Source organism: Lissotriton helveticus, chromosome 2_2 (assembly GCF_964261635.1).
Source record: "Lissotriton helveticus chromosome 2_2, aLisHel1.1, whole genome shotgun sequence".
NCBI classification, from domain to species: domain Eukaryota; kingdom Metazoa; phylum Chordata; class Amphibia; order Caudata; family Salamandridae; genus Lissotriton; species Lissotriton helveticus.
The window spans coordinates 272,286,024-272,312,664 of NC_136060.1; positions in this window are offsets into that span (position 1 = coordinate 272,286,024).

The following is a 26,641-nucleotide window of genomic DNA, read 5'->3' on the forward strand; positions in this document are numbered from 1 at the left end:
TGTTGGGCCTCTGTAAGTGTAAGTGGACGCAAAAGGTCCAGCTCCGCTTCCTGGATCTGGCTCATACTTGCCAAGAGATCTATTACCATGCGATGGAAATCAGCGAAAACCCCTGCAAAATACACATGGCACAGCAAAATAATACGATGGGATGTGGCTGAATGTGCTGCCATACGCCGAGAGGAGGCCTGCGGACTACGAAAAAAACCCATTTCAATGGAATGGGACGTAATGTTAGAAGCCTTTATAAACACTAACCCTGACAATATGCCTGATACATCGAACACGCAATAGGTTATTATGTAGTAAAGATACCCACAACCTTAATATAGCGGACGGAGATGGGAAGATGCATAACATTGTGTAAAGAAATATGCAAACAGTAATGGAACGTAAAGGAAATCATGCTGTGAATAAGAATGCCAGAGTATGGAGGGAGGGGGAGGGCAGGTGAACAGGTGTTACTAGTTAAAAGTTTGTTATTATTGATACCTGCATACTTATATCACAACATACAATTGCATTGGGGACGAATACCTATGGCATTAATATGCAGCAGAACATCTCAGAGATTGATCATGTTACATACAGTCTTAAACGGAACGGTAACACTGTACAAATGCTTAAACTTGTTTGAAAATAACAGAAATGTGTGAAAAATCAATAAAGTATGTTTTAAGAAAAATAGAGTGGGAATAACTTTTGCAATCGATGTAGCATAAATCATAGGAAATAACTAAAAATTACGCGAGATTATGCATATTTATGTGAAAAGAGTAATTCTGCTATTTCTTGAGCCAAAAATTCCTCCTCATGGGCGCAAGATGGCATTTTGCTCCAAGAAATAGGGCTACATGCAACATAACACCAATAGAAGGTGGGAGCATCCACCTCAGCAGTCCTTCTCCATGTCTTCTACTCATCAGTCACTCGGATATGAGTGATTACGAAATAGGACATTGGAATTCCAGCCTAAAAGTCAAAACTATGTTTAAACCCTCTTCTATGCTTTAGGTAAAGCTATAATAAGATTGTACATCCAGTGAACGCTTCTATTTTTCTAAAATGTGCTCCGTACTAGTGACAATATTTTAATCTTAATGAAGTAACCAACCAGTAGGGCCATTTTCGTTCCTTACATTTGTACATTTTGCTGCATTTGTCACCAAAATAACAACCCTCGTATAATATGTTACAGTATTGTAGATCTCTACGCAGGATAAATAATTATGGTCAATATAGGCCTTCTACCCGAGTTACAGGCCCGAAGGGTAGGTGTGGTATAGCTCAAGGGATATAATGGTGTTAGAACAATCCACCTACTGAACTTAAAATGTTCTAAATTAAAAAGAAAAAAGAAAAAAGCTTGGTTTTGTCACCAGAGATATCAAGAATAACTTAGGGCTAGATGTAGTAAGATAATTTTAATTTACCGATTATAAAATACCGAATTTTACCGATTCGATATTTTCAAATCGGTAAATGCAATGTAGGTAATCAATCAGTAAAAAATACCGGTATTTACCGGATTGGTAATTACCTATTCGATATTTGCCATTCATTCCTATGGGACTGGAGGCCCATAGGAATGTCAAGGGTCAAGGGTGGCAGGGTGTCACTTTGACACCCTGCTGCACCCCTGATTAGTGCTTGTGTGCACATGTGGCACACATACATGCCCTAAGGGCATGTATGTCTGTCACATGCAACAGGTGTAAATGCACATATTTGCATTTACATAGGAATTCGTTATTTACCACCAACTAATAGTTGGTGGTAAATAACCAATCCTTAAAGCCCAGAAGCACTGTTTACAGTGCTTCCTACATCTCATTTACCGATTCGGTAAATACCGAATCGGTAAATTATGATTCGGTAAATACCGAATCGGTAAATACCGATTCGTCATTTAGCGAATCGGTAAAAAAGCCTCCTACATAGGAAAAGTCTGTTACCGGTCAGTAACGGCTGAATTCTGCCGTTACCGGCCGGTAATAGCCTACCTACATCTGGCCCTAATTTGTTTAAGAAAATCAAACCTTGCGAAACTGCAATGAATTGTCTTTGTGAATATGAAAGCAGTTCACTTGATCACTGAACAGGTAAAATGCACAATATATATGAATGCAGTGGCTGAACACTCTCAATGCTAAAAGCCACTGGGAATGTCGGCCTGGATCCCTGAACACCTAAATGTATATTTTTAGGTTTGTCATACACAACCTAACCCAGACACATTTTAATGGGAGACCTTTTTACATACAATTACAGGGTGATATACTCTATTAACACGGAATGATTTAGATACAGCGGCCACCCCATTTAAATGCTTACTAGCCATTTAACTAATTACAGCTTCGATTTTGAGATGTGAATTACTGGCTGGGTAAAATGTCTGCAACGGATGTATGACGTTACAACGCATACATTTACAACGCCTACCTTTACATCGCAAGTTTTACAACGCATACCATTACAACGCATAGTGCTTTTGGGCACTGGATAGTGAATAGTTTAATTTACTATTCCAACTCCAGTCCCCGTGGATAGTAGGGAAGGTGTTGGATAGTACATTAAACCTATTCCCTATCCTAGAGCGCCCCCCAGCGCAATGCGTTGTAATAGTTTGCGTTGTAAAAGTTGCGTCGTAAAGGCGCTGCGTGGTAAAAGTTGCGTTGTAAAGGATGTTTACCGTCTGCAACTAAAATTACCAGTACTATACGGTAACATCTCACCATTACCATGCAATTACGAGTTAAAATCCACAAAATGGCGAATAGATTTACCATGCTGCCTTTACACGGTGTGCACAATTCTGGAGGGTTTAATAATACACACATTTACCACATGCTCCTGGCAGCCCAACTTTGTTGCTGCTAGGGGATACTTTTCTTGGATCAGTTCATTGGTGACCTGTAAAAGTTATGAATTATTTTAAGATTCTATTTCATATGACCAAAAATACTGATGATGATCATAGTTTGGTGCCAAATTAGTTTTAGGAAAACAAAACTCTCTTCACATCCAGTTTACTCCAGTACAATTGTAAATGGAGCAAATTATGCCGGGATAAAAGCACAACTCTAGTAACTATGAACAGCATCTGAACGTTGCACACATTGTCTACACTACAAATGAATATTCTTTTCTCCAAACACAACCTACTGTGTAGCATGTTACACACTTGCCAATCAACATCAGCAATTCGTCATTGATATCACATGCTACATTATTGAATATACAATAGAAGCAGTCGTCTTGTTGGTCTCAAGGTACAGCGCATTGCAATAATCAATCATAAATTAAACAAGCACTAAGGCTACTTATTTGTGTGCTGGGAGGGAAATGAACAGAAATATAAACCATTAGTCTACAAACGTTATAATGCGAAAAGCGCCTGCGAAGTGTGATGAAATCGTTTTCTGGATTGCTTGAAGACCAACCAGTTAGAAGCAGTGTATTGGTACACTATCCCTCCCCCCCCCACCCAATGCAAACACATAATACTGACTGTGTCTTTCTTTTGGGATAGTGCCTCCTCTACATTAGTGTAACTCCTGGGGGAACATCTTTACATGCATTCATACCAGTATGCATGCAAGCCTTCATTCGCAGCAATCACTGATGTACTTAGACAAGTAGAAAGCGAGAACAGAGCTGTCCCAGCTCTAGATTTAGGAGTGAAGTTAATGGGAAACTTCTCTACAGTTTCCTCTATCATTTTAAGGAATATAAAAGGAGAGGTTTCAATTCTGGGTATATGTCAGAGATTGGAAGCAGTTCTGATTCAAGACAGTGAACAGGAACTACCAAAAATAATTGCAGAAGTTTATACCCTGTAAGTTGAGATACCATAGGTAATTGACCTGTTAAGCCACACTTGAAACCTAAAAATGACACTGAGGGTTCCATTCAGGAGAAATATGCAACAGAAGGGCATAAAAAATAGACAGAGATAAAAGACTGACTAGATCACCGCTTCTCGGAAATCTGGCAGGGGTGGTTATAACCTAAGACACAGCGAAAAAATAAAAAAGCCCAAACTATATCAGTATTCTCACAGCCACTCTTGATGTTCTTGAGTAGTAAAAGAGAAGGAGTATGAGAGACTGATGTCAGTGTAAAGAGGGAAGAGAATGGAGTGGCCGGACATTCTAAGAAACACGCTGATCCAGCTACAAGTCTTTCTGAGAAACAGGACTTGAGTGAGAGTGCTTATAAACAGCGCCTCAGAATTCTAGATAGTACATCAGATGCTTCAGAGATGTCTGGATGATAATCCAACCAATAGTTTCATGCAGATCCAGACTCCAGATCAACATTTAAGTACACCTACTAGGGTTACAACGTAAAAATGCAAATTGAAGGAGACAAACCACGTTCTATCAAAGCAGTCTTCAGGACCCATCGTAGCAGAAAAAGACTGGACCCCAGCCTTTAGTAGGGAAGCACCCCGGGGAGAGGAAGTCATAAGGGTAGCTCTCTCCCATAGTACTTGAAGACATTAGGGAAATGTATGCCAGTGAATGGAGTGTGAGACAAGCTCCACACTTGTATAGAAACCAAGTGGGGTGGGACAAACACACTAGTCCACATGTTATTCCCGTACATAGCAAACCACAAGCACAATAACCTTTAAAACATGAGCCAAAACATGGTATTCAGGCAATATTAGAGCAATTGCAGTAAAAAGGCATAATAGCGCCTTTCTTCTCACCAATGAACACAGTTTCAGTTTTGATGTAGTGCAATTTTCTTTCCTATAGTGACCTATGGACTGTAAGATTAGTCCTGGAGCTGTTTTCAGTCCAAATCAAGGAGATCTAAAGGAAAGACTGTCCCTATTGCCTGCAAGTGGCACTTGTATTCCCTCCTTGAAGCAGGATTTGCTTCCATTTAAATAAATCCTGACAGCTGTACAAACAGTTATTCTAAAGGAGCAACATTTGGTGCATGGAAAACATTGGTATTGTTTCTCCCATACCAGCACCAGAGGCAGCCACAAAGGCAGTGCATACAAAGTTTCAGTATGATCCCTTTCTTCGTACATACACCTTTTCCAATATGAACATTATACTGTTCCGACTCCAGACACTTTACCTGTGGAGTTCTACCAGAGCATCTTTTAGACAGATGACTCTGCCCAAACTGTGTTAGGAACTAAATGTACATACTCCATAGCCTGTGCAGCAGTGCAATGTGTAGTGAAGAATGGAGATGCATCCATACCAAATTCATAGGTAACAGCACTGCACAACATGCAGATTACATGACCTACTACTCGTATTATAGAAGACTGATTCTTCACTTCCCACACTCAATGTGTCCAACTCCGCTTTCTGTGTGCAAGGTTACAATGTCGATTTGTAAGATTATGTTAAACAAAAAAAGAGTGACTAAGTGAATACACAACTAATTATTGTGAAAAAAGGATATTATTTGGCAGATTTGGACAGACTACCAAAGGTGAACTGTTCCTATGTGTCACAAGTGAAGATTATACACCCAGATCAAGGCAAAGCAATCCCAATACGGACATGGCATGCCCTCGTAATTGGGAAGGAAAAAAGGAAAAAAATAATTTATCCTTTAAAAAGAACGCTCACTCACCACTATTTGGTGGCATGCTTCATCATTGGGTTCCCGCTGGGGTGACCGAGTGACCGACCCCAGCGTGCTACTACGACTGGTTACAGCGGAGCTGGTTCGTGGTGTGTGGAAACAGTGAAAAAACGAATGAGTGATTTTAAACTGTGTGTGACGTTAAAAAATGCAAGGTTGTAACCTGAATAGATTTTATTAGAGGTCATCCAGCATTGAGTTAAAAACAGTGAAAAACGGACTAAACATGATTCTATATTATGAAACCAGTGTCCTTTAGTAACATTTGGTCAACATGTTTCTGCTGTAAATAAGCAATTTCGCTCAGCATTCGTCAGGACCTAAAAAAACGTATCCGCCGGTGGTATGCACTCTCTAAGGTGCACCCTCCCGTGGGGATTTTAGTGTGAAAAATTAATTCTGTCATATTACTCACGGACATTATCCGTAGAGGCTCACCAAACTTTGCTAGAGCCAGTTACCTGTAGGAAAACGGGAGAAAAAGGAAGACACACATGACATCACATAAAGACATGTAACATGTAATCACTGTATCATGTAGTCGCTGTCAATATGTAAATTCCCCATCAATCAACATATTGTGTGCATCACCCTTTCACATATGTTATCACCTATATGGCAATATCACAACCGTTCATTTGCCTTATCAAGGGTTGTGGACCCGCCTCTCCATTAAACTAATGTGACCGGGTACACTTTTTCGTAATTTTCAGAAAAAGACTTTGATTATGTTGAGTTTATTTCATATATAATGTACCGTAGGATCCACCTTTGTTTGTCCTCGGTTTATTGTATGCTGAATTATTTTGTAGTTCTTAGCTGCACCCCTGTTAGATTTGGTCATCAGTAAACGGCTATCTTTTTTTTCAAAAAGGAAGGATTTTCTGTGTATATGGAAGCCCCAAAAGAACGTATGGGAGACCACTCACTTTTTTGGGAGCAAGTACCCTCTTCCTGGGCTCGAGTGGCTCGGGTAACCTTTACGCCGTGTTTATACTAAATACAGGGAAGGAGTGAACGAGTTTAGTTGTGTCTTTATTTGTGTGTAGAATCGGGAGTATAAGAGTACGAAAGCGTGACCCCTCCCAAAAGCAAAAACGAAAGGACTTACTTGTATACACGCGACTCCCCGCCAACTACCTAAATGTAGCGTCGCCAATGGCCCGAACGATAAGGAGACCGTCGGGACTGGCGTATTTTGAGTTGGTTAGTTCGGTCACATGTGCGACGCGCTATTGCGTCCCCTGATTAATAATTAAAGGGGACGTCTCCCTTTTGACTTAGTACCAGAGAATTGAGTCTCAACGGGCAAAATGAATGTAAACATCGAACTAGGGATTTACTCCGTAATTAATGCGTATAGTAAAGGAATAAGTCATATACCTTAGAGGTGAGCAACTGGATGGCAGGAAACTGCCTGAAGCTTAATTCTGCAAAAACAGAAGTTCTGCTGTTTGGGTCAAGAGAAAACTTCTAGTCCCCTCGGTGGTGGCCAGAAGAAATGGGGGCTCCTCCTTCTCCGGTTTCGAAAGAAAAAAATCTGGGTGTCCTGATGGACGACTCTTTGTCCTTCAGGCCACATATCAATGCACTAGCCTCGGCCACCCATTACGTCCTTAAAACTATCCAGAAAGTCCTACCATTTCTTCCGGTGGAACACAAGAAGACAGTAGTGACCGGACTGGTGATGTCCCGGTTAGATTACTGCAATGGTCTGCTGTTGAATGCCCAGCAGGGACTTCTAAACAAACTTCAAATCCTGCAAAATGAAGCAGCACGCTTGATCACTGGCACCCTCAAGTTCACTTCAGCAGCTCAGGACCTTGTAAAGCTACACTGGCTCCCTGTTCGTAAAAGATTTTTAAGGCTCTGCATGGCCTGGGCCCCCAATGCATGACCCTTCTCTTCCAGTGGTACAAACCAGGGCGAGCTTTAAGATCAGCCGAACAGGGCTTGGCAGTAGTCCCCAGAGTAAGAAAAGTCCGCTGGGGAGCCATAAGTCTATCCCTGGGAGCCGCCAGGGCACGGAATTCGCTGCCCTTGAGCCTCAGACAGACCCCCGACCTGCTCACTTTCAGGAGGGCCCTTAAGACCTGGCTCTTCTCACACTAACTCCTTGCCCACGCCCTCTAGCGATCAGTCAGCGCCAGGGCACCTACGGGTAACAGTGCGCTTTAAAAATGTCAAAAATAAATAAATAAATCACCTTCCATGGAGAAAAGCCTGGTTCGTGAAAAAATATATATACATGCGAGTGTGTCTTCAAAAACCGGGTACTTTATTGATCAATTCGATGACATTACTTGAAAAAACCACGAGGTTTCTGAAGTGCATGCGTACACGAGTGCCTATGTATATTCAAAACCTGAGTGCTTTATTAATCACGGAGGAAAACCCTCTATTTTTATTGTTTGTGACGTTATTCACTCATCCCATCATAATAAAAATTTTTTGGTTTTGAATGTTCCCAGGAAGATATTTGTTTTTAAAGGGAAGCCTTACCTCAGTTTAACCTCCATGCACTATGTTAAGTATGCTTATAGCGTCCAAGACTTCCCAGGAAGTTATTTGTTTTTAACGGGAAGCCTTTACACAGTTTAGCCTCCATACACTGTATTGAGTATATTTCTAGCGTCCAGGACTTGGCGATAACCAAAAAAGGCCCTCATTAGTTGGATCAATATTGTGAATTAGATTATACTATGTGGATAGTTGTCGTCATAAGAACTAGAGGACGAACGTGGGCATGTGTATTTTCTACATCAGGATAGCTCCCACATGTTGTTTTTCTATGCGCTATCGAGGACTAAGGATCAAAGTCCTTGAGGGGAGCTAATGGGTCAAGTGGTCAGATCATACACTAACACCCATGTCAATAATGTTACATGATTTAAAACAGTATGGTACTGATGATGTTCTATTTGTTTATCATTAAATTGGACGAAGTTTTTTGGCATGGTACCCAGGTAACCTGACTGACATCCTTGTTATTAGCGTCTCATGACTGTGCCCCAGGAGATGTCATCGTTTAGGCCTTTTTGATGAGTTGCCAAACGGTAAATCCACCTTTGTTCCTTTTCGAACAATCTTGTATCTGATCCTGCACTCAAGTGTTCTAGTATAGTCCACTGCATGTCATTTGGGGTATGTCTTTTCTCCAGATAATGCATCGTGAGTTTAGTTGTACTCTTATGACATCGAATATTGCTTCGATGTTCACATATCCTCAGTTTTATGCGTCTGGTCGTCATGCCTACATATTGTAGGCCACATGGACATGTTATTAGGTAAATAACATTGCTCGTGTTACAGTTCGTATGACTGCGCTGTTCCCATTGTTTGCCCGGCTTAATGTTCAATGTCTTGGTGTGAGTTGTCAAATGACAGATGTTACAATTTCCAGAAGGAAAATGGCCAGTAAATGCTGGGAGCCCCCAGGCATTCAATACTGTAGCCACCTCTTTCCTCACAGGGTTCCTTGGGCGCGTATGGACCAAAGTGTCTTTTAAACTCATAGCTCTTTTGTAAGAAAAGAGGGGTTTTTCCCATTTGTATTTATTACTGGTAATGATCTTCCAGTGTTTTGAGATGCATTTACTTACTGCATTAGAAATAGGATTGAACGTAGTAACGCATGTCAAAGGAATTTCAGTAATGTTTTCTTTTGGGTAGTTTTCAAGGAGAGCGTCCCTATGTTGGTTATAGGCTCTCTTCTGGCTCTTTTCAAGAATTCTTTTAGGGTATCCTCTTTTTATTTGTAAGATTAGCCATTGAATGGATTAAAAAATTCAATGGGAAAGTCTATAAAACACAGCTTTGTGGAAAGGTAGATGTCTTATAAGACAAGCTTCGATCGGTCCATGTGATGCACACTTTGGGCCATCAGTGAAGTGGTAGTCATTCTAAAAGGAACTGTGCAACTTGTTGTGTGTCGATTTAGATGCCCGGACATAGGTTTAATGAATCATGTCCTGATATAGGCACAATTCGCATTGCCCTTATTTAGGCATAGAATCCTAGCCCTTATTTAGGCATTGGCCATGCAATCCAAATACAGGCAGGGTCACCTACATCCGTCCATCCGTCACAACTAGTTCTTAGAAACTAGACCCTTAAGCCATTGGGACATACCCTGCTTGGATTATTGATTTCTCCAAGAACTCATTTATTATGCATGAACAACTATTCCTTAGGGGTTCATTCATGATGTCTTCCTCTGCCCGACTTTACGCCAATGCTAGCATTCCTAAGTACGTTCCAGGTATAAATATATCTTCACTTGCCATGGCAAGTTACGGCTGCATACTTGCATGGCTCGGCTATACAGCTTGCCACGGCAAGTTCGGAAGGAATTTGAGTCCCCGCCTGACGCACTGACCAAACGCTGTCCTCCCTGCTCGCAGAGATTCCAGCTTCCAGTGTTCTGACTCCCTTCGCGGGGTGTTGGAGTTTGAGATCTGGTAACAGATTTCCACCTCTCTCATTCTAAGGTATGGAGCTGACTAGAACCTAGAGCGACTTGAAGAACCGGGTTATTTAAGACCCAGCGGCGTCAGGGGACACGCCCAAAGTCTCCGAGTTCACCTGTCTTCTAAACACAGAGACACGGAATCTTCTTGGTGACGTCAAAGATCGAATTTATTGGCTGCAACCAGAAACAGAGGTCCACGAAGTACAATGGCTGTATATTCGTAGGAGACTGCTCAATTTTTACAAAGCAAGCCATCCTTTTTATGCCAAAAATCACATTCCAGACAAATACCTTACATTTACAAACTGTCCAATCACATGTATCCAAATCAGAGGTATCGCATGACGGTAAAACCCACTTTTCGGTTGCCCAGCCCACGATCGATCATTGGTCGAACCAAGCATTCTTCATCAGACAGGTCGATCGAACCCATCATAAAACCGGGCACATCCCCATCGTAAACAGGTCATAAAGAAAGGAGCAGAGACAGGTGTGAGTAAGATAAGACATAGTTGTGTGCAATAAAAGGTTTATGATCTCCTGTGCCTTGATCCTCAATTTCGATCAGCTACTGGGAAAGGAACTGGCCTAACAAGTTTGGCTTCAGGCAAGAGGGTTGTTCGCTCGGGTCATTCAGAAGTCAGCTAAAGTGTACGTGTGCTAAAGACTCGTTTGGCCGTAGTCATCGGCCTATGTGAGGGCAACCACAAAATGGCTGCCGTACACAAAATGGAACCTAAGGGTTCAGAACGAATCCCTAAATACGTGGTGAATCCATCGGTGTAACGTGACGAAAACACTCATGCTTGCCGTACTAACTGGTTATGGTTCGTTAATACTAAATTTGTAACGAAACAATGACCTTTATGAAACGGGTTCAGGATTCACGGAACCTCTGACCCTCCTTTTGCCCTTACATAGACAATTAACCTACACTCACGTTAATCTGAGTCCAGGTCTATATTCATCAGATCATCAAGATGTTGCTGAAGCATAATCCTATTGCTTAGTACCTCTCTTGGGACAGGGCTCCTGGCACACGTAGTAGCACAGAGGCCACATATAGCAGGAGCGCACTGCACACAAAGACAGAACAAAAACAGAATCGCTAAAGCAATCCCAATGACCATCAAAATCTTCCATCCCCAGGTGGATAACAGTTTCCAGAACCATCCCACTAACGACCAATCTCCTTTATCCACGTGTATAGAATCGGAGATCTCATGTAACTTGGAAATGGCCTGGTATACTGTCGGAGCATTGTCTGGAATGAAAACACAGCAGCTCGATTGGATCACTTTACATACCCCACCTCGATCTTCAAGTATGACATCTAACGCAACTCTGTTCTGGAGTGTCATAAGACGATCCGACTGGAGCTCAGCAGTCAAGTTACTAAGGGCACCGGCAGTTTCAACTACGGTGGACTCAACCACTCTCGTCAGCTGCCGTATGTTCCTGCTGTTAACCATCGGTCCCCAAAACGGCAGAAAACCCTTCAAAAAATCTCCTAATTCTTGTCCTGCAGTATCTTCCTTACTGAAGACACCTCTAACGATTCTCGTCTTGTGGTAATCTGCCGCAGCTGTATAGGTAGGAGGCAACAGGAATGAGACAAAACATGTGCCCGAGAAGTCAGGGGGTAACCATGCGTATGCCCTATCGTAACAGACATAATAGGTACCCTTAGCTGCTAGAAACGATGGGGAAGTCTGGGACGCAAAGACATATGTCTCCGTGCAGATACTCTTCCCTAACTGAGCTCTCGGATTCTTGCCATTACCTTGCAGACAAAGATGACCCTGATGGGGTACGATCCAAATCGGAGAGGATCTTTTCGCTCGCTGGTTCTCACTCAGACTAACTCCATATCCAGTCACGTTCCATCCAATATATGCTAGTGTCTCTTCTCTCAGGATCGCCTCATAGGAGCTAAACCCTCTAATCATATCGACTATTCCCTTAACTAAAGCACTATTCTTTGGATTGTCCTTTACAGAACGTAGGGGGTAGACTTCACGAGCATAGATGAACATCGTTCTGTATGCCTACACAGAACCATTGTAGCTGAATGGTAGGACGAGGTAAGGTATACCTTTATCAGTAGTATGAGGCATAAGACCACACACCCAACAGTTAGTCGTGTTCACTACTAGTTCGTGTTGGTGCAGAAGCTGAACAAAGGAGTTATTAACGAATTCCAATCTTCTAATGGATTCATGTTCAGGCAGAGGATGAAAAGAATGCGAAGAAACAGTAGAAGAAGGTATAGGTTGTGTAGTGGGTGCAAATGTCACTTGGAAAGAGAATACAATATATCCCATTAAAAACATCATTAAGCTAAGTAACATAAAAAGACACTATATTAAAAAAACATTTTCTGCTCATAATTCGACACATTTTGCTTTTAAAACCCATGTCCTCAACAGGTCTCTCCATCTTAAAAAACTCCATCCTCTAACCGTGCCGTTCGCGGCGGTTGGGTGTTCCGTGCTAAGGAATGCGCCTGTCAGTCTAGGGAACGCCCTAGAACCTACCAGAACCGTCGACCTTGTGTCTTCGGCTTGCACTCCAAAGACTTTACACCGCGACCCTACAGCTGAACCCGGATGGCGGTTCGAAAAACAAAAATCGGTCAAAACAGTTTCTCTGATGGGAGATCTGAATTTCAAAAATAGCAAAAAGGAAAATGTTGTCATTTTATTTGTCCCATGACTCTTGGTCGCAAATTATAACGGCCTTTATCAGGCAATGTTTGGTCGTGGAATAAGAGTTCAGGCTCAGTAGTGTCCAATCGAACTGACGGTGGCACAGCTTCTTGTAGAAGATCGTCGCTTTCTCGCTCAGAACTTGTCCCAATCAAACGTGCATCGCTAAAAGGCAGAAAACGAGGCACAGTGTCAGTTACGGAATCGGGAATGCCTTCCTGGACCCACCGGTCGTACGGCAGAGGCAAAGGAACCCTCTTACAATGTATGCCGTGGATCCAGTTCTTTTTTCCTTGCACTTGCACTGCAGATCGCGTTGATAGGAGTACCAAGTAGGGACCAATCCAGCGAGGCTGATCGTTCTTTGTCCGCTGAAAGTTTTTGATCAGCACCCAGGAGCCGGGATCGATGGCATGTCCTGGATCTTCAGAAGCCTGTGGCAATGTATCATGAACCTGTTGGTGTAAGACACGCAATTTAGCTGTCAAATCATACAGATAGTCAAGCAATACAGGGTGTTCAATCTCGCTAAATTTGGTCGGCCTCGGCACTCCCCATATGTTTGCCGGGCGACCAAAAATTATTTCAAAGGGACTAAGGGCCAGATGTAGGTGGCCATTTACCGATCGGTAACGGCCGATTTCGGCCGTTACCGACCGGTAAATGGGTTTTTGGTATGTAGGGGGCTACATTTACCTGATTCGGTAAATTTACCGAATCGGTAAAATACCGAATCTGTAATTTTATCGATCCGGTAATTTCGGGATGTAGGTGGGACTCTTCAGAGTCCCTAAGGGCTTACACATTCGAGATTTTACCACCCAATTCAATTGGGTGGTAAAATACCGAATCCAGGTGTGCATGCACAAGTGTGCATGCACACCTATGCCATGTGACAGACAGACATGCCCTTAGGGCATGTCTGCCAGCCACATGGCACACATGCCAGTATTTGGGGTGCTAGAGGGTGTCAAAGTGACACCCCCTGCACCCTTGCTGGAATCGGTATTTACCGAATCGGTAAATACCGATTCGGTAATGCCCATTGATTCCTATGGGCTTCAATGCCCATAGGGATCAATGGGCATTACCGAATCGGTATTTACCGATTCGGTAAATACCGATTGTTACAGAATCGGTAATTCAATTACCGATTCTTCCTACATCTCCCCCTTCTATTTTACCGATTCATTAATACCGAATCGGTAAAATTCGGTATTTATGAATCGGTAAAATTGAATTACCTACATCTGGCCCTAAGTCCCACTCGGGAATGAACAGTCATCCTAGTTGACAAAAGTGCTAATGGCAACGCGTCAGGCCATTTAAGACCAGAGCTCGCCTGTATCTTGGCAAGTTTTAACTTAAGAGTGCCATTATAGCACTCTACTAGTCCAGCTCATTGTGGGTGATTTGCAGCGTGGAACTTCTGTCTTATTCCTAACCACTCACACACTCTCTTCATCACTTGACCCACAAATTCACTCCTATTGTCACTCCAGACCATTCTCGGCAAACCATACCTAGGGAAAAACTCTTTAACGAGGGCTTTAGCTGTGGTGACGGCAGTGTTATCTTTTAGGGGACATGCTTCTACCCATCTCGAAAAGGCACAAACAACCACGAGTACGTATTTCAGGTTGTTGCATCTCTCCGTGTGAATGAAATCTAATTGCAAAACCTCAAATGGATACGTCGGAGGCGCAAAATGACCAGCTGGGGTTGGAGTTCCCTTACCAGGATTGTACATCAGACAAACCATACAATTCTTGACCACATTCTCTGCACACTTAGGAATTCCAGCATTCTGCCATACTGGAGCCAACAACTTACAAATCCCTTTCACACTGATATGAGCCATTCCATGCGCCATCGTAACCACTGCAAGCACATATGCATCGGGTAACAACCATCTCTGATGCTCTGACAACTCAACCCAACAACCATTCGCATCCAATTTACCCGTACTCTCTCTCCATACGCTCAACTCTCTCTCTGTAGCTTCAGCTTGGATAGACTTGACACTTTCTATCGTATCCTCACACATTCCAACATCACCAATCCATCTTGCGGGGCCTGAGACATACATTCGGCTCATCACATCCTTCACCACATCTTTCGCAATTTCATCGGCAAACGCATTACCGCGACCAACGTCGTTGGTAACCTTTTTGTGTGCACTGCATTTCACAATCGCAACTTGTAACGGCAGGGTGAGTGACTCAAGAAGCTCATTCACCAACTGACCATTCTGAATCTTCGTTCCATGAGACGTAAGGAACCCACATTCCTTCCACAAACGTCCAAAACTGTGAGCCACACCAAACACATACTGGCTGTCGGTATATATGGTCACTCTCTTTCCTTTCGATAACACACACGCTCTGGTAAGTGCAATCAACTCGGCTGCTTGAGCTGAATTATGTGGGATACGTGCAGCTTCAACAATCGTATGCAAAGTCGTAACAGCATATGCCGCAGTCGTATCACCATTCGGAAGCTTAAAGCATGAACCATCCACCCATAAGGTACCATCACACTTCACAAGAGGAGTGTCCCTAAGATCTACTCTCCCTTTCGTTTCCTCTTCTGTCCTGAGAAAACAATCATGCTGTTCAGAAACATCTGTTTCTACTGAAATCGGCAACAACGTAGCTGGATTCAACGTATTCCATCTCTTTATGTGCACATGACTCGCTAAAAGTGTTAACTCGTAACCTGACAATTGAGCACTAGTTCAGTGCTGTGTCTTGGTCCTGTTTAACAAAGTGTCCACTGCATGTGGAACCATCACAATCAGCGCATTATTCATCACCAAACCAGCAGACTGTCGAATGGAAACAGCTGCTGCCGCTGTGGCTCTGAAACAACTAGGCAACGCCCTAGCTACCGGATCCAAAGTCGACAAGAAATACGCGCATGGACGTTGCTTGTCCCCAAAAGATTTTGTCAATACTGCCAATGCACATCCCTCTCTCTCGTGGACATACAACGTAAAGGGCTTACTGTAGTCAGGGGTACCCAACACAGGAGCCGAACACAATGCATCGCGCAGTTCGGAAAAACTCTTCTGACAATCATCAGACCACGGGAGGGGATTCGGTGTATCTTTACAGGTCAATGCCACCAGGGGTTTGGCCAGCAAAGAAAAATTCGGTATCCATTGTCTGCAATATGACGTGATACCCAAGAAAGCACGCACTTCTCTCTGTGTAATTGGCACACTCATTTTCGCAATCGCTTGAATTCGTTCTGGGGTCAATCTTCTTCCCTCCTTCGATAAGAGATGACCTAAGTAGGTCACTTCTTGTCGACAATACTGTAACTTCGAAAGAGACACCTTGTGATGGAAGTCAGACAAATGACGCAACAACGACAATGTAGCTTCCTTACAAATCTCCTTAGTATCAGCAGCGACTAAAAAATCGTCAACGTACTGGAGAAGAGCAGCACCATCAGGTAAAGCAATCGTATCAAGCTGTGTTTTCAAAGCCTGACTATAGATAGAAGGACTCTCGCAGTATCCTTGAGGACCTCTCTTAAACCAGAAGCTTCGGCCTCCTAAAGAGAAGCCAAAGATATCCCTACTTTCCACGGCAATTGGGATGCTGAAGAAAGCATTCTTCAAATCAATCACCGAAAACCATGTGGCTGAAGCTGGAATCATAGTCAATAAGGCAGTGATATCTGGAACAACAGGAAACTGTTGCACAACTATCCTATTCACCTCTCTAAGATCGATCACAAACCTGTAAACAGGTGTCTGAGAAGAGTCAGTGCGTTTCAAGACAGGCAAGACAGGGCTATTGCAAACATTACCTCTTGTTTCTTCAATTACATCTTTCTCAATTAGATCATGGATAATCGCTAACAACGCTCTTTCACCATCACTAGAGATCCTATATTGGGGAATACGTGGCATTTTAACGTTTGCTTTCAGCGTCACAACATATGGCGGTATCTCCAAAAGACCCACATCATTAGGTCCAGTAGCCCAAATAGTATCAGGAAGAGAAGACAATTCTGTTGGAAGTTGATCCCTCGACAAATACATCGGAGAGACCACTTTCTTACCCAATGTAAGTTGTATTACTGAAGGAGAACAATACAATGTCGCATACAATCTTTTCAACAGATTCAATCCCAACAAGTTCTCACCACAACCTGTCGTCAGAATAGGGAGTGCTTCGAATTCACGAGGTCCAACAGAAAGAGACAAAAGGATCAGAAATCGGATTTCTAACTGGGGCGCCAGAAAAACCTACTGACACATTCGTTAAGCCAGACAAAGGTGCGCCAGGGAGTCTAGAGTGCATAATAGAACTCTTCGTTGTACCAGTATCCAACAGAAAAGGCTCTGACACATCTGATGTAATCACTTCAACATAAGGTCCACTCTGATCTACTGGAACTGAAACAACTCCCTCTCTTTGCCCATGGCTGTCCTAGCAATCATTACCGTCCATATTCTCACCTTCAACATAGTAGTCGTCAGCATAGTACTGAGTCGTCCTACCAGACGCATTATTCTGCTGATCAAAACAATTCATTGAATTCTGCTGAGGGAAGGAACGCACGTTCTGGGGGAAACCTCCACGTCCCCTACCTCTAGAAGCTTGCGGAACACCCCGACCTCTTGCGCCAGAAACACCATTCATACGTTGCAACAAAACAGGGCAATTATGTTTAAAATGACCCTCTTCTTTGCAATATGCACATTGATTAGGGCCTACAGGGAAACGCGGTTGAGAAGACTCAAACCTTTGCGAGTTTCGCTGAAACTGCTGAGGTTGCTGATAATCACGTTGATTATTACGAGGCGGGTACGCTTGCTGTAAAATAACTTTCGTCTTCAAATCTTTAGTCTTCTTGCCTGCTCTATCCTTCTCATCCTTATCCCTATTTTCGTAATATTGTGCAGTAGCCAATATCTGTGCTGATGAGGAAACAGCCCAAGAACTCTCTGAATCCTTTAACTTAGTACATAATTCGGGAAGTAAATTATGCACAAATTTATCAACAAACAACCGTTGGCTACCCTCGGTACTCATGTCTTGACCACTATGGTCTATAAACATTTCTTCAAACCTAGTGAAGAAATCGGATATGGTTTCATCCTTCTTCTGCTTACACGCAGACAATTTATCCCAATTTACTCTCATAGCAGGCATTAAAGTTTTCATGTAAGTAATGATCTTACCAGGAAGATCAGCAACTAAAGGCTCAGGTTTAGCACCACCAACTTGTCGCGCATCCGCAGCACCAATATTAGCCCATGTATCACCTAACTCCGGTGCATGATCAGTATGACGAATCAAACCCCATAAAGGCTGAGGGACCACATTACCAAACAACATGTCTATATCCGCTAGATTCATGATGCATGACTCTGCAGTCTGTGATAATTCCTTATAATACCCTGCAGGATTTTTACGGGGGTCAGGTAAAGTGTGCTTAAGGGCCAAAACTTCAGCTCGTTTCCACGGAACATGCACCCAAACACGTTGAAAATGAGCCGGTACGGCATCAGTTTGATTAGCGACATCAGCCTGAACAGCGTCCTACCATACCGGAGGAACCTCTCTCATTGGGGACTGTTTCACTTTCCTCCTAACTGAAGGGTCAGGCTCAAACAACGACCGAGAAGGAGACTCATTCCTGAATGAAAGCAGCGTCGCTACCACTCTTTCAACGTTGGGACCCACAATCGTGCCTTTCGCAAACTCGGATTGCACATTGGACAGCTCAGGTGGAGTTAGTTCCAGATCACCATCTTCCCATTCCTCACGAAGGAATGTGCACATCGTATCAAAGACATATCTCTGCTTTGGTTCTTTCCCATTGACGGAAGACATCCATAACAGACTCTACATCATATCTTAGAGGACGAGTGACCCATTTATGCGCTAAATGATCCAATACTTCCCTCTCTCGGGAATCAGGCAGTTGACTACGCAACTGCTTACGCTCTGAAACGGGGGTCGTACTAAATGACCCAAAGAAAGGGGACAAAAGACTAGTAACAGTATCAGTCATTCTCTGTCGAACAGAAGGAGAAGTTGACAGGACAGGAGATAAAGCGGACTGAGAAAAAGTCAATGTAGGAGCAGTAGCAGAGGAGGTAGCGAGAACAGGCGAAAAAGTCGCAGGAATTAAGGGCGGAGCAGGTAGCAGAGTCGGCAACCCTTGAGAAGGCTGCGCCAGAGGAGTAGGAGCCAACTGAAGAGGAGCTGGCGGCTGTGCAATGGCGAGAGGCAAAGCAACCGGAGGTTGCGCAACTAAAGGTTGCGGAGGTGCTGTAGCATTCTGCGCATAAGGGGGTGGCGAATTCAACAAATGTGACATCAAAGGATCTTTCACAAGATCCTTCATCGCATCTTGCTGAAGAGGCGGCAAATCTGGAAATCTGGATAGCATTTTACGTTGCCTGTGCAACTGCTCACTCGCTTGCTCTTCTTCATTATCTTTGAACTGTATAGCAGCTTGCATTATCGATATACCCTTTTCTCTTTTATTCTTCTTTGCTAATTTAATTTCTTTCTGTTTGGCTTCCTTTGCCATAGGCGGAAAGAGTCAAACATTGCCGGCCGGGCTTTCTTCTTAAAAAGTCTAACTTCTAGATTATCTAAAACTTCCGTGTCAAAACTACCATATTGGGTCCATTTGAGGACACCGTCCTTTCTTGTGTACCTAATCCATACTTCATTATACGTGATGGGGCCCACGCCATGCTTCACATAGAGCTCATAGGTTGGAGTTCCAATCGGAGGAACCGGACACGAGTCCTCCAATCAGGAATCCCTATTACGACCACAACAAAATATTCTTCCAAGTCTGCTAAGACCAGGCATCTTCGCTCTCTAGTCTAGCTTCAAACTTCAAGGGAATATCGAATACGATAGTCTCGTGAATACACAAGTCCCTCGACTTTGGAGCTTGCAAGTTCCAAATCAAAGATCCCAAGGGATACCCAAAAACAAAACTAAGGACTGGGAGACGCTCCACTCATACTTAACTGAAGTATCGATGAGGTCGCCAGAAGATCCGTCTATCGTCTCGCTCTACAAATCATCAAAGGCTCCAAGACAGGGCGACAGTCAGGGCAGCAGTCCTTTGTAGCCGTTGGAAAGCGGGAAACCTCGCAGCAAAGACTTTTGGACCACGACGACATACAGGGGTCGATGAAGTGGCAGGCCTTCCTCCAGAATTTCCACACAGAGCTCCTCACGATCTTCATGCTTGGACCGGTACCGCTGAAGTCGCCCCACGTTGGGCGCCAAATAAAGAACCGGGTTATTTAAGACCCAGCGGCGTCAGGGGACACGCCCAAAGTCTCCGAGTTCACCTGTCTTCTAAACACAGAGACACGGAATCTTCTTGGTGACGTCAAAGATCGAATTTATTGGCTGCAACCAGAAACAGAGGTCCACGAAGTACAATGGCTGTATATTCATGGGAGACTGCTCAATTTTTACAAAGCAAGCCATCCTTTTTATGCCAAAAATCACATTCTAGACAAATACCTTACATTTACAAACTGTCCAATCACATGTATCCAAATCAGAGGTATCGCATGACGGTAAAACCCACTTTTCGGTTGCCCAGCCCACCATCGATCATTGGTCGAACCCAGCATTCTTCATCAGACAGGTCGATCGAACCCATCATAAAACCGGGCACATCCCCATCGTAAACAGGTCATAAAGAAAGGAGCAGAGACAGGTGTGAGTAAGATAAGACATAGTTGTGTGCAACAAAAGGTTTATGATCTCCAGTGCCTTGATCCTCAATCTCGATCAGCTACTGAGAAAGGAACTGGCCTAACAAGTTTGGCTTCAGGCAAGAGGGTCGTTCGCTTGGGTCATTCAGAAGTCAGCTAAAGTGTACGTGTGCTAAAGACTCGTTTAGCCATAGGTATTTATGTGTATATATATTACCTACTGGCGGTCGCCAGTAGGTATATATAGTTAGGATTTTTTCTCTATGGGATTTTTGAAAATTCTATGTCTAATAACTTTGGCGTTTGTGGACGGAATTGGCTGAAATTTTCAGGAAAATGGAACATTTTGTTTCTGAGCAGCCCCTGAAAATTTGGGGGGGGTTCGTCAAGGGGGGGCCGAGAAAAAAGGGGGGTCCCAAAACATGTTTTTAACATTGAGTTTTCCATAGGGCGGTTGGCCTCACTTTTAGCCCGAACGGCTGAATGGATTTGCACGAAACTTGGCAAAATTGTAGGGACTGGTAGCCCGATGTGCCTTTGCTAGGTCTCAATATATGTGCTCCAGTGGATTTTGAGAAATTAACGTTCAAAAAAAGATATATATCTGTAACAGCGGACCGGGCAGCGCTCCAGTTCGCGTACTTTTCGCGTTACGGAGCTTTGTGAAGCGAAGCTGATTGGTTCTCCGGCGTCTGTAAACATTCCAAACAGTCCGTAGCGGCCGCCATCTTGTCTCTCGGTAGGATCGAGAGACGAGAGGAGGCCAAAGTGAAGGGGCAAATGACCATAAGGGGGCATAGTAGATCCTCCCTGACCCCCTAGGTTTGATGTGGAGGTTTTAAAAGGGCCCCTCGGGGCAAAAAAAAATAAAATAATAATAATCGAACGGCTGAATGGATTTGCACGAAACTTGGCAAAATTGTAGGGACTGGTAGCCCGATGTGCCTTTGCTAGGTCTCAATATATGTGCTCCAGTGGATTTTGAGAAATTAACGTTCAAAAAAAGATATATATCTGTAACAGCGCTCCGCTTCGCGTACTTTTCGCGTTACGGAGCTTTGCGAAGCTGATTGGTTCTCCGGCGTCTGTAAACATTCCAAACAGTCCGTAGCGGCCGCCATCTTGTCTCTCGGTAGGATCGAGAGTCAAGAGGAGGCCAAAGCGAAGGGGCAAATGACCATAAGGTGGCATAGTAGATCCTCCTTGACCTCTTAGGTTTGATGTGGAGGTTTTAAAAGGGCCCCCCGCGGGGCAAAAAAAATAAAATAATAATAATCGAACGGCTGAATGGATTTGCACGAAACCTGGCAAAATTGTAGCGACTGGTAGCCCGATGTGCCTTTGCTAGGTCTCAATATATGTGCTCCAGTGGATTTTGAGAAATTAACGTTCAAAAAAAGATATATATCTGTAACAGCGCTCCGCTTCGCGGAGATAACATTATCTCCCTATTACCTAGCTGTTGCTAACACCAGTTAGCGACCGCTAGTAGGAGATAGCGACCATCTTGGGCTCCACTTTGCATGTCAGTGATATTTATCACTAATGACATGCAAAGTGGGCATGTCAAGATGTTAGCGACTGGAAACAGTCGCTAACATCGCTATCTTCTATTACCAACTTTTGGAGATATTCGCGCTAAGCGCGAATATCTCCAAAAAGTAACACCTGCCCTGAGCAGTTCTTTGCCATGTTATCCAATGGGAGGTGGATAACATGGCTAAGAGCATTAGCTCGGTAATGCATGAATATCGCTGACTTTTCAGCGATATTAATGCATTGCGGTCGTTTTTATCGCATTTGCGATAAACCTTGATAATAGCAAGGTTTATCTGCGATAATTTCTGACGATGCTTAGCGGTAAAAAATTTGTTGCTAAGCATCGTTAGGGATAAATATCGCTTAACTTTGGTAATATGCCCGAACGTCTGTTAACGTTCGATTCGAAGGAAATCAGGAAGTGTTGAAAAACATTGTCTGCGCCATCTTGCCTTTTTTCAAATGCCACACTTTTGTCGTGCACGGCAGCCATTTTAGATGCCTTGACCAGACCCACTCTCTGTACGCTGTCGATCCTTAGCATGGCTCCCCACCCTCGCAAGCATCTCCCCCCAGGCACTGGTCACCCCCGCTCTCTGTCTTATGCATGGGTAATAAACCTCCCCCCATCTGCGCTGCTCTTCCCTGAGAATCACACCCTGTGCCCGCCCGACACTTCCCTTTCGCCCTATTCACTACCGCACCCTCTGACACTCCTTTTCCTCTGTGTCCAATTGTCCAGGCCGGTCCTAGGCTATCAGCTAGCCCTGCAGATGTAGTTTATGGCCCCAGCTGTAAAGAATCACCCCTCTTCAAAGGAGTTATAGTAGATCAAGGCCCACACCCGATGAGATCCGTCACAGCACACGCGTTCCTACTATCTGAAAACCATCCTGTATTGTGATTGAGGAGGGGACCGAGCCTGAAGCGGAAGATTCCAGGGATGACTCTTTGTACATCAAAGTTTTTACAATTATGTGTCACATTAAAAATATATAGCACTCCAACAAAGTAGTAAGATTATAAAACTTTAATAACTTATAAATATATACAACAAAACAAAAACAGTAAAAACATTTAAACATTTTTAGGGAAAATGAAGGAAGTAGCGGTCGGCTGTGCGAATAGTCCCAACGTAGCACAACGTCCAGATTTCTGGACGGCACCCAGGTGATGTTGCCTGGGTGCCGCACTGATTTTGGTATCCGGCGTGGGGCGTCGAGGGGGGTGGGTCATCAGTAGCGGTCTGTTGTGCGAATAGTTCCAAGGCAGCAGAACGATGGCACCAAGGTGATGTCTAGTAAGTTGCCACCCTCCGAATAACGGCGTGGGGCGCCCCGGGGGGGGGGGGGGGTGAGGCGGCGTGAACGGGCCTCTCCAGGTGGAGTTTCGTCTGCTGTAGTGGGGCGCCCCTTTACCGTTTCAGTTGCCATTCCGTCCGCTTTTGGTCCACTGTGTCAAAAGCCGCAATTCAGCTGAGTTGCGCCCACTCTTGCGGTGCAGCGATAGGCGGCTGTCACAGGACTCTCAAAATGGCGGCAGGCTCTTTCCTTTTTGGGCCTGGTCCACTGAAATGGCCCTGGGACACCTTGGAAATCGCACGCTTGTCTGCTAGGTCTTGGACCCCATTCTCGAAAGCGTCCCCTCCGCCTTGAGGATTCAACAAAAGTTTTGGGGGCCCCCGACTCCTGCAGGCTTCTGGTGGGGAGCGGCTGCCATGATTGCTCGCGGAATGACCACGACGGAGCCACGAGATGGTGGTGCTTTCATGTTGACGCCAGCTTCAGTCTGAAATATCCAGAAACAAGGTGGGGCTTTCATCGTTTGGGGAAAAAAAAAGTTTTCATCCAATGAAAAGTGTTGTTTTTAGGTCATATGATCAAGCCTTCCATCATTAGGAAACCAAAAGTAAAATGAACCAATGAAAAGTTTTATAAACAAGTCACATGACCTGTTATGCGGCATAGGGTATAAAATGCGGAGAAAATACGTTGGCACGTGAGGCGGCGTCAGTAGCGGAACAATGTGCGAATAGGCCGAAGGCAGCACAACGCGCCAAGATCCGGATGGCACCGAGGTGGTGTCTAGTAAGTTGCCGCACTGGTGTGGCCATCCTACAATGCTGAAAGTCGGCGTGGGGCGCCCCGTTGGCCTGTGAGATGGCGTCAGTAGCGGACCGATGTGCGAATGGGGCCAAAGGCAGCGCAACAATATTTTCTGAATAGAAGACACCACAAGGCGCTGAGATGCGAAGATCCGGATGGCACCGAGGTGGTGTCTAGTAAGTTGCCGCACTGGTGTGGCCATCCTACAATGGTAAAAGTCAGCGTGGGGCGCCCCGTTGGCCTGTGAGATGGCGTCAGTAGCGGACCGATGTGCGTATGGGGCCAAAGGCAGCGCAACAATATTTTCCGAATAGAAGACACCACTAGGCGCTGAGATGCCAAGATCCGGATGGCACCGAGTTAGTGTCTAGGTTGCCGCACTGGTGTGGCCATCCTACAATGCTGAAAGTCGGCGTGGGGCGCCCCGTTGGCCTGTGAGATGGTGTCAGTAGCGGACCGATGTGCGAATGGGGCCAAAGGCAGCGCAACAATATTTTCCGAATAGAAGACACCACTAGGCGCTGAGATGCCAAGATCCGGATGGCACCGAGGTGGTGTCTAGTAAGTTGCCGCACTGGTGTGGCCATCCTACAATGCTGAAAGTCGGCGTGGGGCGCCCCGTTGGCCTGTGAGATGGCGTCAGTAGCGGACCGATGTGCGAATGGGGCCAAAGGCAGCGCAACAATATTTTCTGAATAGAAGACACCACAAGGCGCTGAGATGCCAAGATCCGGATGGCACCGAGGTGGTGTCTAGCAAGTTGCCGCACTGGTGTGGCCATCCTACAATGCTGAAAGTCGGCGTGGGGCGCCCCGTTGGCCTGTGAGGTGGCGTCAGTAGCGGACCGATGTGCGAATGGGGCCAAAGGCAGCGCAACAATATTTTCTGAATAGAAGACACCACAAGGCGCTGAGATTCGGTTAGCACCGAGGAGGTGTCTAGCAAGCTATGCAGCTGAGTTGCGTGCGCACTTGCGGCGAATAGGTCGAAGGCAGCACAACAATGTTTTCTGAATAGGAGACACCACAAGGCGCTGAGATTCGGTTACCACCGAGGTGGTGTCTAGCAAGTTGCTGCACTGGTGTGGCCATCCTACAATACTGCTCCGAATAACGGCGTGGGGTGCCCGAAGGGGGGGGGGGAGGCGGCGTGAACGGGCCTTCCCAGGTGGAGGCTCGTCTGCTGTAGTGGGGCGCCCCTTTACCGTTTCAGTTGCCATTCAGCTGAGTTTCGGCCGCTCTTGATGCTACAGCGACAGGCGGCTGCAACAGGACTCTCAAAATGGCGGCCTGTTCTTTGGATTTGGGCCTGGTCCACTAAAATGGCCCTGGGACACCTTAGAACTCGGACGCTTGATTTTTTTTTCCTTTCCTCTACATGCAAAAAAAGGTAAATGCCCGGTACGTTACACGCTTCATCTGCCACGATGTACTCTCCAGAGGAACCGAAAAAATATATAGTTATGGTAACTATACCATGCATCGTCATATGGAGAGGTGGCACCGATTAATTATAGTGCTGCATAAAAGAGAGATTTGGAGAAGAACCCCCGACCTGCCAGTACATTCATCAAAGAAGTGGCACTGACAGCATCAGAGGCAAGGGAAACGGTCCCAAATATTTAGAAGAAGTTTGGAAAGATTAAAATGACATGTTTAGATTGTGGCAAATTAATTTCATGTGGACAGATGAGTGTTACTCTAATAAATACAGCATATGAACATCATCATAGTCGATGGTTGGTAGAGACATTTTGACTATATCCTGGACCTGCCCGTCCTCGCCCAAAATGGCGCCGGAATAAATGGGACTCGTAACTCCTTGTTGTGTACTTGTTGTAAAACTTTGATATCACGAGATACGTATGCAGTTTTGAAGCACATGGCGGGCGGGGACGAGAATAGATTGAATATTTCGACATCTCTATTGATATTAAGTTGTGATGTGTTATTGATTACTGTACTATTGAAAGTTCGAATTAACGTCACCCATGGTACTTGCCCGCAAATGTATATCTAGATCATTTTATTGTAACTGGCCCTGTCGTATTTTAATTATAAAATGTACGTCCACCGATTCCGCAACTGTTAGACACCTTAGTTCTTGCAACCTAATGGCCCGCCCGTAACGTTTCTCTACAGTGTAAATGTCTCCTCATCATATACGATTACAGTTTGCTCCGTGGCCGGCGCACGTGGTTATAGGCCCGTATTTGTATACTGACATTTTCACAATAAAGGTTTTTAAAAGAAAACATGGTAGTAGTATTTACATTGGTAAAGTTTTTAATAATAGTCACTGTTTTAGAATCAGTAAAAGGCAAGTGAAATAAAGCAGACCAATTACATGAAGGGTAAACGGTATAATACGCAGGAACGCAGTAAAGATAAATGGTCAAGGGCTGTTGTGTTTTCTACTCCTGCAACATAAAGTGATCAATAAGAATCTCATATTCAAGCGTATCGGCGACTAAGAC